The following is a 16,642-nucleotide window of genomic DNA, read 5'->3' on the forward strand; positions in this document are numbered from 1 at the left end:
ATATTAAGGATGACCTTAAACTCCTGATCATCTGGCCTTTCCCTCCAGAGTGCTGGAATCACAGGTGTGCACATCAGTCCTAATTTCTTTGGTGCTGGGGATCCAGCCCAGGGCTTCATATATGCCAGGCAAATTCACTACCAACTGCATTACATTCTCAGCCCATTTTTAAATTGTTTTTTCTTTTTAAACAAGCTCTCCCTCTATAGTCTAGTTTGGCCTCAAACTGTTAAGTCCTTTGTCTGTAGCACGAATTCTAATTGCCATAAATAATAAAAACTAGAAGTCAGCTATGGGGGTTAATGCTGAAGATCAGAGGAGCAGAGTTGGCCAGTCACGATAGAGTTTTTTGTTTTGTTTTGTTTTGTTTTGTTTTGTTTTGTTTTTTCGAGACAGGGTTTCTCTGTGGCTTTGGAGCCTGTCCTGGAACTAGCTCTGTAGACCAGGCTGGTCTCGAACTCACAGAGATCCTCTACCAATGCTCAGGCCAAACAGGCATTCCTGTCTCTACAAATCCTCAGACTGCATCTCCAGACCACAATGAGCTCCTGTCTCTTTCCATCTTATATTCTTCTCTGCTCAGCCACAGCACTCCTGTCTCTACCTCCCCAGGGCTGGGATTAAAAGTTTGAGCCTCCACCGCTTGGCTATTGTTTCTCTTTTAGACTGATTGAATCTCGTGTAGATCAGGGTGGCCTTCAACTCACAGAGATCCGTCTGCCTCTGTCTCCCGAGTCCTGGGATTAAAGATGTGTGCCACTACTGCGGGGCCTCTAGTGGCTTAGCTTTGCACTCAGATCTTCAGGAAAGCTTTATTTGTTAAAACACAAACAAAACATCACTACATTCGTTAATCCTTACAAGTGAAAGAATTATAGTCAAGAAGGTCATCTTTTCATTTTTAATTTCGAACAGGTGACAATGTTTTTACTTCCTCTGACATCAGGATAACTCTCTGGTCAACTTTCACTATCTGTGGTAATTAAGGCAGCTTATACAGACACAGCTCACATGGTCAGAAAAGCTTTTTTTTTTTTCCTTTGGAGACAGAATCAACTATGTAGCTCTGGCTGTCCTGGAACCAAGGTGGCTCTGAAAATCAGAGATCTGCCTGCTTTCTAAGCACTGTGCCTAAAGGCATGTGCCACCATGAACTAACTGCCTGTTTCATTTTTGAAGTAGAGTTGGAGTTTATTTAAAGGGGCTCTTTTGAGTGTGAGTGTATGAATACATGTGTGTGCACATGTGTAGAGGCCAGGGTATTGTTAATCAGGAGATGTGCACTTTTTTTTTAAGCCTAGGACTTGCTAATTAGGCTAGGTTGGCTAGTTAATTAGTCCAGGGATCCATGTGTCTCTACCTCCCCAGCCCGGGACTACAAACCCTTGTCACCAGGCTTGGTTTTTTTATGTTGTTACTGGGAATGAACTCAGCCCCTCATGCTTCAGCAGTAAGCAATTTACATACCGAGCCACCTTCCCAGTCCCAAAAGGAGATCTGAAAGATAAATTTAAACACAGATGTTAAAATAAAGAGAGAAAGAAGAAGACACACCCAGAAATGTGAACCTGGGCTTCTCAGAGGAAAGTCGATTCTTGAATTTTTTCTTAAAGGTGTGATCACAATTTAAGATGATGTGTTAAAGGTCTAGAAGAACATCAGGGTGTTGAGGCCGGCATTCATGTTCTTTCCACACTATTTGTGGCTAAACTTAGTGCCTAGAGAACAAAGATGGAGACTTCAAAAGCTTAAAGTATTGGACTTGAATTTCTAAAACGACATCTAAATAGCATAAACTTTATATTTAGTTTTTGTTTTGTTTGTTGAGACAAGGTCTCACCTGTATAGCCATGGCTGACCTGGAACTCCCTATGGAGATGGTGAGTGGCCTTGAACTTGTGATCCCCCTGCTTCTGCTTTTCAAGTGCTGGCATTGCCCAGCTGTGCCACCATACCCTATTTTGTTTATGTGTCATAAACTTCGAAGAAAACGATGTAAGATTTGGCATGATTTGCACTCTGAACAGGGCACTTACTGATGTGCCCTTCTGCCTACGAGCACTAGCAATTCACCCATTAGGTTGATTCTTCTGCCTTGCAGTGGACCCAGGCTATATCATGAAGCTTAGGCCCTCATGGGTAGTTCATAAATGTTCGTGTTGTCAAAAACCTACATTTTAATTTCCCTTTACGTCTTTTGTAAACTTGACCTTAATTAGTACGTAGGCTTTGGCTTAAGGGGGCTCTCAAAATGGCTGCCTGTGGTATTTGGGGTATTTGGGGTATTCATCCAGAAAGTATAAGGGGGAAAATCTTTCTTTCAAACCATGGGATGCGAAGCTTTATTCTTTTAGGCTAACCAAGCCACATATGGATTGACTGAGACGAATTTGGACTCAGCCTCTCCGTGTGTGCAGGGGCTGGATATCTGCAAACAGTGGGGGTTCCTTTAGTGGGGAGAGGGAAGAAATAGATGCTGAGGAGGCTCCGAAGCTGGCTCTCCATCTGGAAGTGGGGAGAACTCTTGCTGAGATATGTGAGAATTAGACATAATGTGTCTAACAGTATTGGGTCGTCCAGTGGAGCAAATAAAAACAGAGGATACCCACCGTAATGTGAATTTCAGATAAACAGCAACTTATTTTTCAGTTTCTCCAAACAAAGCCTACACATGTGTTTAGTTTGCACAGAGGGCATTTCATAAGCTTCTTTTTGGACAGGGCTTACTTCCTCATTCTTCTAGCCTTGTCCTGAATGTATTTGGGATAAAAATACACGTATCAAAAGTTATTTGTTGTTTATCTAAAATTCAAATTTATGGAAGCAGCCTCTAGTTTCTCTGTCAGCCTTAAATAGCTGTAGAATTTTTTAACGGAGCAGCAGGCATTCACAGGGAACTATTACTGCTCTTTTAACATAAGAAAAGACCTCAGGTAAATGACAGCATGGGATTTCTTAAAAACACTTAAAATGTCCAGTTTTCTCTCCAAAGAAGAATTAACTGAGCTGGATGTGGATGTAACAGACCAGTGCTGCAAACCAAATCGAAGCAAATGTTCCTCAGGGAAAGGCTGCATTTGCCCATGGAAAACATGTAATATAGCTACGTAAAATGACACGGAACTTAAATCTGTTGGCATTCTGCTTTTTCCCCCCTTCTTCTCAGTCTATTCAGATAAACCACCCTATATTTGATTCCAAGGCAATGCTACTGAAATTTCTAGTACAAAGGCATCGACAGCGGGGTGATAATGCAGCGATTGTCCCAGGAATCCTGGCTCCACGTGGCCGAAAGTGAAGCATGAGGTCACAGCACTGTTATTTTGCAACTGGAGGAGGCAGGAGCCTCTGCAGAGCCTGACTCCATTTTCACCTCATTGTTAATCCACCGCTCCTACCTGGAAAATTAGCTAATATGCTTCCTGAGAAAGTAGATGCCTTCAATTGCTTATGAAATATTCACCATGCTATGAAAAAGAAAATCTTATTGACTTGGAATCGAGTGGATAAATCCATTACATAGCTACCTGTCATTACCAGATTCAAGACAAAAGTAGATGAAATAGATTTTATCCAAGATATCTATTTCCTGTTACAAACTGCTATTTCTTATTTGGTGGCATCTTCGACCTCATAGACTACCTATTTTCTGTCCCTTCCTAAACCCCAGAAAACCCTTATCCTTACTCTCTTCTTTTAAAAAGTGTTTCAGAATCATCATGCAGCTTTTCATAGATTTGTCTGCAATGTCTTTAAAATCATTTCTTCTTTTATTTTTTTAAAGTGCACTGGGACTATATCTGTATCTCATCCCGTATTCATTCTCATTGAAAACCTGATCCACAGTGGTTATTAAGATTTTTATATTTCTACTGGCCCGACAATGACTTCATTGCTTTTTTTTTTTTTTTTTTTTTTTTTTTTTTTTACCAGCTGGGGAATCTTGTAAAGCAGAGCATCGGACCGGAGTAGAGTTGTGGGTTGATGCCGCAGCCGCTGCCGCCGCGGTTTGCACACGTCCAGCTGCTGTGTAAGGAATCCTCTTGCTGCCAGTTCTTTGCTCTTAAAGTCACCCCAGGGGATCGCAGGCTGCTAGATGAACGTGCATAAGAATGTGTTTGCGCGCGCGTGCACGCACGGCTGCAATAGTTAGGGAGCAGCAATAGACTCTGTTATCATTTTTTTTCTAAACCAACGACCGAGATGAGCCAACCTTCGTCCTTTATTTTCAAGCAGTGCCCGGACTCCCGCCCGAAATGTGCTCCCCGCCCTCTGCCCACTTCGCGCACGGGTCTCCAGGGAGGGAGGCTAGGATAACTGCGCTGCGGGCAGGATTCCCCCTTTCTTTTTCCACCGCAGTGACAGGTGGATTCCCGGGCCTCCTCACCCCGCCTCAACCCTCGCATCCACCCCTCTCTGTCACGATTCCGCGCCCCTCCATTCCTCCCTCACTTCCCCCTCGCCAAGTAAACTCCCAGCTCGAGCACCGCCCCTTCCATCCTCGCAGCCCAGGTTGCAATTGCCTGGCTGAGCAACCAAACCTGGTGCGCCAGGAGGAGCGTCGCGAGCGCGCATAAGCGCGTTCGTGTAGCAGAGAGCTAGTACAAGAAACCCGCGTTCTAGGATTTCGGGGATTCAAGAACGAGCAGCGTGGGCGGGGCGCGCGAGCCCGAACCCGAGCACGAGCGCTTTCTCTTCATTGGCGCCTATCAGAAGTAGGCGGGGCCAAGGCGGGACCTAGCGGGATGAGAGGTACTTGTCCATTGGTTCGAATGGGCAGACGGGGGAGTGGTAAACAGCAAATTAGGCTGCGCGTTTGCTCCGGCAAGAGGGCGGGGCCGGAGGTTTCGATTACTTGTCTCTGCCGCTAGGGAAGGTAAAGCGGTGACGGCTGCCGCGGGAGTGGAGGCTTCCCTAGTTCCCCAGGAGAGGTGGGAGACTCGGCACGGTGAGTAGTTGCGCCCGCCCGTCAGGTCGTCTCACATTGGCGGTGTGTCCACTAGTTTGTCCTTAGAGAGAACTCAGTTGGTCCACTCAAGAGAGTAACAGAAGGGGCACCAGCACCGGTTCCTCCACAACGGGGCGACGAGCCGAGGGCGTCCCAAGCTGGACTCTCTAGACGACCCACCAGGCGTCTCGAGGGGCTTTCCGGTAGGGCTGGGACTGCGATTTTTGGAGCTGGGAGACAGAGGGGCTATGCTAGAGGGACAGTGAGTCGAGGCTGGACCCGGCGGGGCTCCCCTCTGCTGCAGGTCTGCGGTGTCCCCACCCCACTATTCCCGTGGCCACGGCTCTCCGGGGCTTGCAACGAGGGGAAACCCTTTTGCGCTAGCACTGAAAAGGGCTCCAAACCTCCGCCCAAGTTCCTAAAGAGCCCGGACCCGCCAGCAGCTGCGACTCAGAACCCCGGTCCTTCTGACCTTGGCTGCCCGGGAGGGTGGGCGAGCGCCCTGCCTGCAGCCCCGCACGTTTCCGCCACCTTCCACGGGACAAGTTTTTCAGGCGTTGCTGTGAAGTTCACGGCTGGCGTGCTGGCAGGGAAGCAGAAATTGACCCCTTCTCAGACCTTCCTACCCTTTGGACCTTCATAGAAATTGAATCCTGGGGTTTGGAACCGTCTGCCAAAATGAACAGGTCTTTCTCAAATAAATTGACCCGGTTTCTTTTTCTTTTCTTCTTTCTTTTCTCTCTCTCTCTCTCTCTCTCTCTCTCTCTCTCTCTCTCTCTCTCTCTCTCTCTCCTTTTTCTTCTTCTTCTTTTTTGTGCCCACATTGGGGTAAAAAATAACCTGGGCAGATTTCAGTGTTAAAGCAGATCTTTCTTGAGGTTTTTTTTTTTTTTTTTTTTTTTTTTTGCTTTACTTGAGTGGTATGGCACAGATGCTTGAATAAGAAAAGCCTGACCTTAGTTAGTATCTCTCCAGACAGACTAGAAGGATGCTGTGATATTTAAATAGTTGCAGATCAATATTCTGTTAACACAATTTATTTTTAATTGGCTGAAATTTAAGCTGATTTTAGAAAGTATTGACACAGAATAATTTCTTTCCGCGCATCTGATTTAGGCTTGTTTGAATGTAATGGTTATGTAGGCAATATAAAAGATTACACAAATTAATTTGTCTGAGAGCATTTGAGTGAAAACAGGAGGCATAAATATGTATAGGATATAGGATTAGGGTTTTAGGTAACATCTGCTGGAACACTTCCAGCTAATTTCTTTCTTGCTGTAGGGTTACAAAGAAGGAGAGGGAGGGGGAGAGAGAGAGAGAAAGAGAGAGAGAAGAGAGAGGAGAGAGGGAGAGAGGGGGACAGAGAGGAGAGGAGAGAGAGAGGGAGAGAGAGAGGAGAGAGAGAGGGGAGAGAGGAGAGAGAGAGGAGAGAGGGAGAGAGAGAGGAGAGAGAGGAGAGGAGAGAGAGAGGGGAGAGAGGAGAGAGGGAAAGAAGGGGAGAGAGAGGAGAGAGAGAGAGAGAGGGGAGAGAGAGAGGGAGAGAGAGAGAGAGATTGAGATTTTTACCGGTGACACTTTGGAATTACAAAGTGCCTAATATTTAAATGTAAATTCATTTTTAATTCTTTTAAAATATTTTCTTAAAATGTGAAGAGGCTATGTTTCCTTATTCCTGTATATCTGGTGTTGAAAGGGAGAGTATGATCTTACATTTAACAACCCAACTAGGATTCATTAATAATAAAAACATAAAAGGCCTCCATCTTTCCGAGAAGATGGTATTTGAGTACCTAGGAAGCATTTTCAATTCTTTATTAAAAGTACTATTTTAGGTTGGAGCATTTTTTTTTTTGGCATTGATGCTAGAACGGGAGTAAGGAAGCCTGCAGCAGTATTACCAGTTTGACACCACCAGTGGGTGTTTCTGTTGACAAATGCAGAGAGGAGAACATTTGGGAAGGAAATCTTTTTTGGGGGGGGCATGGGGGGGTAAAGAGGGTAGGTGAGGGGAGAAAAAGCCAGACGAGAGAAGCTGTAGAACTAACGCTGCCAACATTGTGTGTGCTGGGCATTGCACAAGTACAGGGGAGCCTAATTAGGGAGAAAAATACCATTTGGCTGCATTAAAGAATAGAACTCCAAAACAGGCATACTAAATAAAGTTAACCATTCCAAGAGTGATTAATAATCCGCCATTTCTGAGTACTTGAGAAGAGGGCTTCTCTCTTGGAAAGGGCATCAAATCCTTTTGAGTTGGCTTGCCTTTTAAACATAATCAGGGCAATGCTTCATTTGATAGGTAGAAATAGAAACAGTTTACTGTTCTTATTGTGTTAATTTAGCATAGCCCCTAAGCCTAATTTTTTTAAATAAAAATAACTTGATGTATTAGAAAAAATTATTCAGAAATAAAATCCCTTCCAGTGGGAGCATTGCTTTTGTCATTGCTCAGTCTTATAATTTATTAAAGATTAGGGACTTCTTAAAGCCCCCCCCATGGTTTTGATTCTTTTTGTTTGTTTGTTTTTGCAAGGGTCCTAATTAAATCTACCATTATATGTTCTTGGAGTTATTTAAGTCACAGACATCTACTCTGCTCCCTGGGGTTTTATAAAGGAAAGGTTTCTATTGAGAGAAGTTGAAGGGCCATCTCATAGAACTAATAGAAGGTTGACTGATTGCGAATTAAATGTATTCTGTTCCCGATATTCTACATTTGAGAAGAACCAGACTTTACGGGGCATTTTCTGTTTCAGAGGTGCAGTATTCTTATACTACAAACCTTAACTACAGAGGTGGAGAAATTCCTATCAGTATGCATTTCCCCCCAACCCGTTTCTTCACAGTGGCTACAAATCTATGAGAGATTCTCAGGCACAGTTGAATTGTTGGTAGTGACAACAGCTCCTCTTGCAGGAAGTTAGCCTTGCAGTAGAATTTGCATTTCAGTTTTCTTAATAATAGGAAGTTGAGGTATAGCTAAGAAATAATCTGGTAGAAAATTTGTAAAGAATCAAGCATGGGAATATTTTCTTAACTGCTTAAAATTTCATCTTTTTCCTTCTTCCATTTTGACAGTTTTGGTAGGTTTATTTTAGTAGAATTTTTAGTGTTTGGCTTTTTGCAGGTGTGCTCATATACAATCGCATTTTTTTTTTGGCAGTTAATGTGAGAGTGTGATACTCCACTATAACAAATTGATGTCAGATAATAGCATGAGGCGTTTACAATGAACAAAGCAATCAACTTGCATAGATCTGAAACAGGAGGGAGATCTTTTATATAATCCTTAACTTTAGTACAAAAGCAGCAAGATTTGAAGTATTTAGTTGTTTTCTGACTAGAAAAGATTTCACTCAGAATCAGATAATTTTAGATCTTAAGGTTTTATTCTTGGCAACATCAAATTCCTTGATAGAGGAGAAGAGAAAATGTCAGAGGTTGCTTACCGTCTGATAATTGTGTCTGTTAGGACAATAATGCCATCAAAAGACAATATTTAGAGCTGGAGATGTGACTCAGAAGAAGAGTACATGGCCCGGTGTTGGATCCAAGTGGAGTGGGACAATAGTCAGCATTTCAGCTCTCTGTAGAGTATCCACTTTGCTTCCAATCTGAAACTCAACATTGATATTTTTTTTTGATTATTCACACTTTTGGCATTTGGATTTTTATTTTTTGTTTTTAGATAGGGTCTCATTTTTAGCGCAGGTTAGCTTGGAACTAACTCACTATGTATCCTAGGCTAGCCTGGAACTTATAGCAATACCCTGCCTTAGCTTCCTAGGTTCTAGGGTTGCTGGCATGAGCTACTATGCTTGATCGAGATTTAATTTTTTATATTTTTGAGATTTTTTTCTTTATATGGAGCAGTGAATGTGTTAGTGATTTACTCAAAGATTGGGTCTCATTTCTCGTTAGAGTTTATACATTTCTTCATTCGGAGATAGGAATTTGGGAGGCAGTTCTGTTTGTGGCTATGAAAACCAGGACCAAGGACTTTTCTATCTATAGAGATGTTTATCAGTTAAACATTTCAGGTTTGGGAATTAACAGAAAATTATTTATTGGGTTAAATGGACCAGGCTCTTGGAAATTTGTTAACACTTTGAATTAAGGTTTTTACATAAAGACATTTGTTTTGGGGGTCGTTCTCATCAGAGTCAAGTTTTGGGTGCAGTCTTTCTTTTGTATAGTCTGCTCTGTAATTCTCACAGTGCTATGCCTATTGGACCTTTCTGCATACCAGATGCTGTGGCAAATTATTTATTCACACGTATGCACGTGTGCTCACAGCCTTTCTCCAAGGTAGATATTTTCCTTATTTCTCATGTACATGTCAGACGGGGCGCAAAAATAATTTGCACATATTAGCTAGCTAGTCAGCAGAAGAAGCAAAATTGCCATCCAAACCGGTCTGACTTGAAATTGGACTTTCCCAAGCCCTGTTTTCTGCTTCTCTAGAAGAGTGTGGTTCCTAAAGCCTGTTTTGAGTTCATTCTTTACGTTGTGCCTGGGGAGTCCTGGATGTATAAATTTGTTTTCTGGGTTTGATGGGCCTCATTGGCAAGGCTGCCTGGTGTTTTGTGACATAGGGGACTGTATCTATCAAGGCTGCTGGTTAGGACAACCAGAAGTATCGAGTTTTTGCAACACAGCCTCATTGGTTTGATTCCTTCATAAATGAAAGTCATACATGTAATTATATATGTCCAAAATGAGATAATTGTTTCAGTTAAACACTGGGTGCTTCATGTTTATGCATCTGTTGTAGCTTTTCACTGTCTGATTAAATTTACTATACTAATAAAGGCTTTGAGGATACCCGTTGAATTCAGTTTTGTCTTTATGTGTATGTGTTGCTAGGGATTGAACCCAGGGTATTGCACATTCTAAGCAACCTCTCTACTACTAGCTGTAATCCTAGTAGTATCCTCCCAGTCCCCCTTTTCTTCCCCAATTCAGGCTCCCAGTAAGTTACCCAGGTGGTCCTTGAACTCACCCTTTGTATCCCAGTCAGGACTTGAACAATCTTTTCTTGCCTTGATGCAGAATTCTGCCCATAGCTGCAATTACAGGCTCGAACCACCAGGCCTGGCTAGATGTACTTTTGAAGTGGCAGCTGTTATTACAGATGTACATCTTTTTAGTAATTATAATGACTTAAAGTAAAATAAAATTGAGAGGTAAAGTTTAAAGAGGTGCATTATTCTTGTTTAACTTTTTTAAATTTATGTATATGTGTTGGTGGATATCTAAGAGGCCAGAAGAAGGTTTCCAGATCCCTGGAGCTAGAGTTAGAGAAACTGCCTGATACGGTGCTGGGAACTGAACTCTGGTCCTCTGGAAGAACAGAGCAGCAAGCCCTTTTAACCACTGAGCCATATTTCTGGGCCCTTATTCTTTTTTCTTTTTTTTTCTGAGACAGGGTTTCCCTGTGTAACAGTCCTGGCTGATGTGGAACTCTCTCAGTAGACCCTGCCAGCCTCTGATCCACCTGCCTCTGCCTTCTGAGTACTGGGGTTAAAGGCATGTGCCACCACTCCTGGAGTAATTCTTCTTCCTTAATAAACAGATATTGAACTCTAATGAAATCTTTTCTGTTGAAAATAGAATTTTGGGCCTGAGATATAGCAATTTCGGTAGAATTCTTGCCAGATTTTCACAAAGCTCTGGGTTGGATTCCCAGCACCACGTATACTGGAGGTGGTGGCATAGATGTGTATTCTCTAGCTTTTGGGAAGCCCCAAATTCTAACCCTCCATAAACTGTGCATGGTGGCACATGCCTGTAATCCCGGGACTTGGGAAACATGAACATTAAATCATCAAGGTCCTTAGCTACATAGTGAGTTTAAAGCCAGCCATATGACCTTTATTAAAAGGTAGTTTTAGTTTTTTTTTGTTTTCTTAAAAGATTTATTTTTTATGTATACAATATTCCTCCTGCATGTACACCTCCATGCCAGAAGAGGGCACCAGATCTCATTACAGATGGTTATGAGCCATCATTTGGCTGCTGGGAATTGAACTCAGGCCTTCTGGAAGAGCAGCCAGTGCGCCCAACCTCTGAGCCACCTCTCCAGCCCTAAAAGGTAGATTTTTACATTTATTTATTTTGTGGGTGGGGAGTAGGTGGTCATACACATTCCATGGCATTTGTGTGTAGGTTGGAGGAAACTTGGCAGGAGTCTCTTCTCTACTTGTACCATGTAGGCCTCAGGAATTGAACTCAGGTGGTCAGGCTTGGTGGCCAGTACCTTCATGGGCTAAGCCATCTCACCAGCTACATTATTTTTAAACCAAGACCCATCAATCATCAAGAGAGCCAACTTGTTGAAACTTAGTTTCAAAGAACACTTAGAGGTTCAAGTGAAAGAAGAAAACGTGTTATCTTTATTTTTAAGTTGATAAAAATCACTTTTGTCATTTAGAGATGAATATTATAGAGTCTCAGGACCAGAAATCTTCTTGACCAAAGCAAAGGGATGTTGTGCATAGATAGAGCCTTGACAATTTTTGTTGATTTCTCCACAGAGTTGTAGTGATGAGGCGAGCAGGCCTGCTTTTCATCCCACCCGGCTAGCTTAACACCCAAAATAACAACACACAAATTGTATTCATTTAAACACTGCCTGGCCCATTATCTCCAGTCTCTTATTGGCTAACTATCACATCTTGCTTTAACCCATATCTAATAATCTATGTATCACCATGGGGTCTTGGCTACCTGGAAGATTCTAACCACCATCCGTCTCGGGAAGGGGAGTCATGGCGTCTGTCTGACTCTTGCTTTCTTTCTCCCAGAATTCTGTTCAGTCTACTCCACCTATCTAAATCCTGCCCTATCAAAAAGCCAAGGCAGTTTCTTTATTAACCAGTGAAAGTAACACATAGACAGAAGACCCTCCCACATCACAGAGTACAGCTTTCCAACATACAGTTTAACACTTTTATATTTTTGGAAGGCAGACTTTTTCTGTGTAACTCTGGCTGTCCAGGAACTATCTCTGTGGACCAGGCTGACCTTGAACTCACAGAGGTCTACCTGCCTCTGTCTCCCAAGTGCTTGGATTAAGGGCGTGAACAACCACACCCAGCAAATTTGTCTCCTGTAAAAGTATGCTAGTAAACATTTAAAAAACCAACTCTCCTTCAAATATGGTTTTTGTAACCTCATTTACCTGCTTCAGCTAGGCCTCCTAGTCACCAGACACCAGTAACCTCTTAAAGATGCCTTCAAAATATAACTTCTTACACATCACAATTCTTGTGTTTCTATTGTAAATTTTATTTCATTTAATTATTTCGTGTGTATGTGTGTATTTGTGAATATGTGAACATGCATGTGAAGGTCAGAGGACAACCTTCAGGAATCAGTTCTCTCCTCCACTGTGTGGGTTTTGGGGATTGAATTCATTAGGCTTAGTGGCAAATACCTTTACCTCCTGAGCCACTCATCAGACCTGTTTCAAGTCTTTGCCCAAGCATGATCCTTAGTAAAATATGAAGGATCATATTACAAATGTCACAAGTTGCCTTGTCTTTGTGGGTTTATTTTATTAATTATTTTTTGAGCTAGGGTATCATGTAGCCCAGGCTGGTTATTAAATCTCTATGTAGCCAAAGTTGGGCTTCAGCTCTTTTTCTTCTGGGTGCTGGGATTACAGATGTGCACCACCCTATATATGTGGTGCTGGGAATCAAATCTAGGCTCTCAACAAGCTGGGCAAGCATTCTATCTGCTAATGAATGAAATAACATTGTTCTTAGTGATAATATTAGAGATACATAGAAAATAAATTGGGGGAAATCGTACAGTTATTGGATAAGGAAAACTCATTTTCAGATGTAAGATAGATAGGCAGAATAATTGGTTTTCTTGATACTGAGCAGTGATATTGCTGAGTTTACCATTTGAGCTCTTGAGCTCCAATTGTCCTTGACAGAGCGTCTCTGCTGTACTTGCTGTAGAGCAACCTTCATTGTATTAAGATACCCAAACATTTTCTACTTTCTGTGTTGCTTCACACTGAGTTGTGGTGGAATTTAGACATGGCTCTCTTACTGGCAGCATTTTCTTCTCAGCTATCATTTCTGTGGAGAGTAAAGCCAGGTTGCGAGCATAGATTATGGTAAAATTGTACAGCGTGGCTAACTTCTGCCACATTGTGAGGTATTGGTTTTTGCCTAGTGTGTTGATGGTGTAGGTGGGGACTGCTCGTAGGATAGTTTATGTGTTATCTTTTGCGCACCCATAATAAAGGGTAATGGTTTGGTTGAAAGTATTTAGAAAATGGTGTCTAACTTTTATATAAACAGTTCTTGTGGGAAAGTGACCCTCAGAAGTGCTAGGCAGGTAAATCAGTAACTCTGTATGGTAGGTTGTGTTTGGATTTGCAAGAACATATTAGACGAACAATGCTGGCCTGATATTAATAGCCTACTGTCAGTTCAGTCGTAACTGGTTTGAAATAGTATTGATTTTTTATTTTTAACAGTTATGAATATGTTTCTTTTTTGATATCGAATATCAAATAGTAACATGTGAAGTGAGTTTTGGAAATAATTTGTTTTATGTTTTGTATGTGTGTGTATGGGGGTTCCTAGGTGTGCCCTGTGTATACAGTGGCTGCAGAATCCAGAAGAGGGCATCAGATCCTCTAGAACTGGAGTTGCAAGCAGCTGTGAGTCACCTAATATGGGTGCTGGAAAAGGACCCTGGGTCCTCTGCAGGAGCATCAACAAGTGTTCTTAACTGCTGAGCCATTTTTCCAGCTGTGCAATAGATTTAGATAGCTAGTGATTTTTCAGAGCAAGAAAACAGATTTCTGGGAGCTAATAAAACATAGATGAACATGTTTTTAAATTATTTATTCTTGAAATATATATTTTACTTTTCAATTGTGTGCGTGTATGTGTGTTTGTATTTCAGTACATGAATATAGATGCCCGAGAAAGCCAGAGGAATTGGTTTCCTAGGGCTAGAATGTGGGTGCTGGGAATTGAACCCATGTTCTGTGCAAGAGCAGCATTCTCTCTTAACTACGAAGCTGTCTCTCCAGCCCTTATTTATTTATCATTACATAAATATTTATAAAGATTCTGCGTGACTGTGTATATGCATGCAGATGCACATCAAATGTGTAGAGGTCAAGGAGCAGTTTTCTGGGGTTGGTTCCTCACTCTACTGTTTGGGTTTTGGGGATTGAACTCTGGTTGTCAGGCTTGGTCGAAAGCACTTATACTGGCTGAGCCGTCTCACTGGTCCATTAAAAAAAAATTGCCTGAAATTATTTTAGGTAAGTTGCCGTTACAGATCTTTGTATTATGCCTAAAGGTTAGATTCTTGGCAAAATAAAGTTGTTACCAATCAGATTAGACATACAGGCAGATAAAAATGTTGGAAAATGGACCTAGGGAGATGGTCAGTTGGTAAAATACTTGCCATACAGGCATGAGAATCTGAGATCAGTCCCTAGCACTCATTTTTTTTTTTAAATGAACTCAATCGTAGTTTCTAGATGGCTTTTGGGTCTAATAATGCTGTCTGTTCCTATTTATGTATTTATTCATTCATTCTTTTTTTACTGTATAGGTCTTTTGGTTTCCAATTTTGTTTTTATGGGTTTTCTGTGTGTTCAAATGTGTATGTTTCTGTGTGTTACTTGTAATTTTTTTCTTTGGCTCCTTTTCTGTTTGTTTTGCCCTAACCTGGTTTTTATTTTGTTTTATTATTATTATTATTATTATTAGATATTTGTTTTCTAATGAGAGAGAGCAAGGTATGGAGTTGAGTGGTAGGGAGGTAGGGAGGGTCTGGGAGGAGCTCAGGGAGAGGAGACTGTAATCAGAATATATTATATGGCCGAGTGGTGATGGTGCACACCTTTAATCCCAGTACTCTAAGTTTGAGGCCAGCCTGGTCTAAAGAGCTAGTTCCAGGATAACTAGGGCTGTTACAGAGAGAAACCCTGTCTCGAAAAGAAAAAAAAAAAAAAAAGAATATATTGTATGAAAAAAATCTATTTTCAATTAAAAATAGAAATTTAATGAAGAACTTGGAGTAGTGTTGGGGTCGAAACAGGTTGATCCCAGATGTTTTGGGGCCAGCTAGTCTAGTTGAATCAATGATCTCCAAATTCAATGAAAGACTTTTTCTCATAAAGTCCCGAATGGTAGAGAAAAAATCACCAGATTTTGGCCTCTGGCTTCCATACATATGTGAACACTTAGGTGCACACATGTGTCCACAAGAACATGTACCTATGCATACATCCTTATCCCCTACCAAAATGGTGACAGATGAGAGTTGAAGAAAATGTGTCGGATTGGTTTTGCCGAATTACCCTGATATTGGCGAAGTTAAATCTTTCAGAGATTGTCAGTTGGTTCAGATGAAACGTACCCTAGAATTTACCCACAATTTCCAGACACTACCCTGCTTTGTCAGCTTCTTGTGGGACATACAGATTTAATTGCTAGTAATTATTAGTAATAATATCACAACTGGATTCAAAATTAAAGTTGTACAGTATGCAGACGAAAAGGGTTTTCTTTAGAAATAGCGTTGGAGTTTATGAAAAGGAAGGTACAAAATGATATATTTTTATGTGTGTGGGTATGTTGTGTACTGATGTGTCTGTGCATCACATGCACGCTGGTAGAGACCAGAAAACGGCATCAGATCCCCTGCAGCTGGAGCAACGGATGATTGTAAGCTGTCATAAGGGTGCTGGGATTTGCACCCAGGTCTTCTGGAAGAACAGCCAGTGCTCTTAATCGCTCAGCCATCTCTGCAGCTTCCAAAGGTATTTTTAAACGTAGACTTAAGTGTGGTGGTGGTGGTGGGTGGCGGGTGTCAGAAAGGCACTCATGGAAAAAAAAAAATAAGATATGTACCAGTAAGGGTCTTGGCTTCTCAAGGGAGCATCACTGAGAAGACTGAGCTTAATTGTGCTTATTGAAATTGATTGAGGTAAACAAAAGTTAATTTTGTGCAAATTGGTATTTCATACTGCTTCAGTTGTTGGTAAAATAACCTTTCTTACATCCTGAAGTCTGTCTTTGCTTCATTTAACAAATGCTTAATGAGTACCCACAGTGGCCCTGCCCTCTCATTGAAAGAGTTTAGTCTTGAGCTGGAGACAGAGGTGTGAAGAAGTCACCTGTAGGAACAAATCGCATGGGTAAGGTGGACAATCTATCCTGAGAGTTGCTAGGAAGGCCACCCTGAGGTGACTTTTAAGTGAGTTTAACGCTAAGAAGGCTTATTAATTGGGGGACTAGTTTTCCAGAAGAGTAGGTGCAGATACCCTGAGGCACAGTGAGAGACGTAGAGGCTCTTGACAAACAAGGTCTTTGAATCCTTGTTATGTGTCTATGTATGGAAATAAATGGATAAATGGGGAAAACTAGAAAGGGGACCTGGAGAAGGTAGAAAGGTGCTGATGAGGGGTAGTGAAGGGCAAAAGGACAGATGCTGAAAGGAGATGGGGGGGGATGTAGAAAGAGGGTGAGAAGAAGAAGGGGAGACAGGGGGAAGAGAATACACTAAAAAGATTGTATTGCTTGAAAATACCATAAAATGAGGGGCTGGAGAGGTGCTCAGTGGTTAAGAGTATATACCACTCCAGTTCAGTTTCTAACACTCATGTCAGGTGACTCAAAACAGCCTGTAACTCTAGCTCCA

At 41.8% G+C, this 16,642-nt stretch overlaps 1 protein-coding gene across 2 annotated transcripts in view; it reads left to right on the forward strand.

Annotated features, from left to right (window-relative positions):
• Positions 1-4,885: 4,885 nt before the first annotated feature.
• The window catches only part of Cdkl5 (cyclin dependent kinase like 5), a 217,009-nt gene continuing 205,252 nt past the window's right edge, over positions 4,886-16,642 (forward strand). For both annotated transcript variants that reach the window (XM_050164371.1, XM_050164372.1), the window contains exons 1-2: positions 4,886-4,948; positions 10,920-11,045. The gene's annotated coding sequence lies outside the window, so the exon portion shown is untranslated. The remainder of the gene's footprint in view (positions 4,949-10,919; positions 11,046-16,642) is intronic.

This window comes from Alexandromys fortis, unplaced genomic scaffold, assembly GCF_014885135.2.
Source record: "Alexandromys fortis isolate MF-2015 unplaced genomic scaffold, M_Fortis_MF-2015_v1.1 scaffold_147, whole genome shotgun sequence".
Lineage (NCBI taxonomy): Eukaryota > Metazoa > Chordata > Mammalia > Rodentia > Cricetidae > Alexandromys > Alexandromys fortis.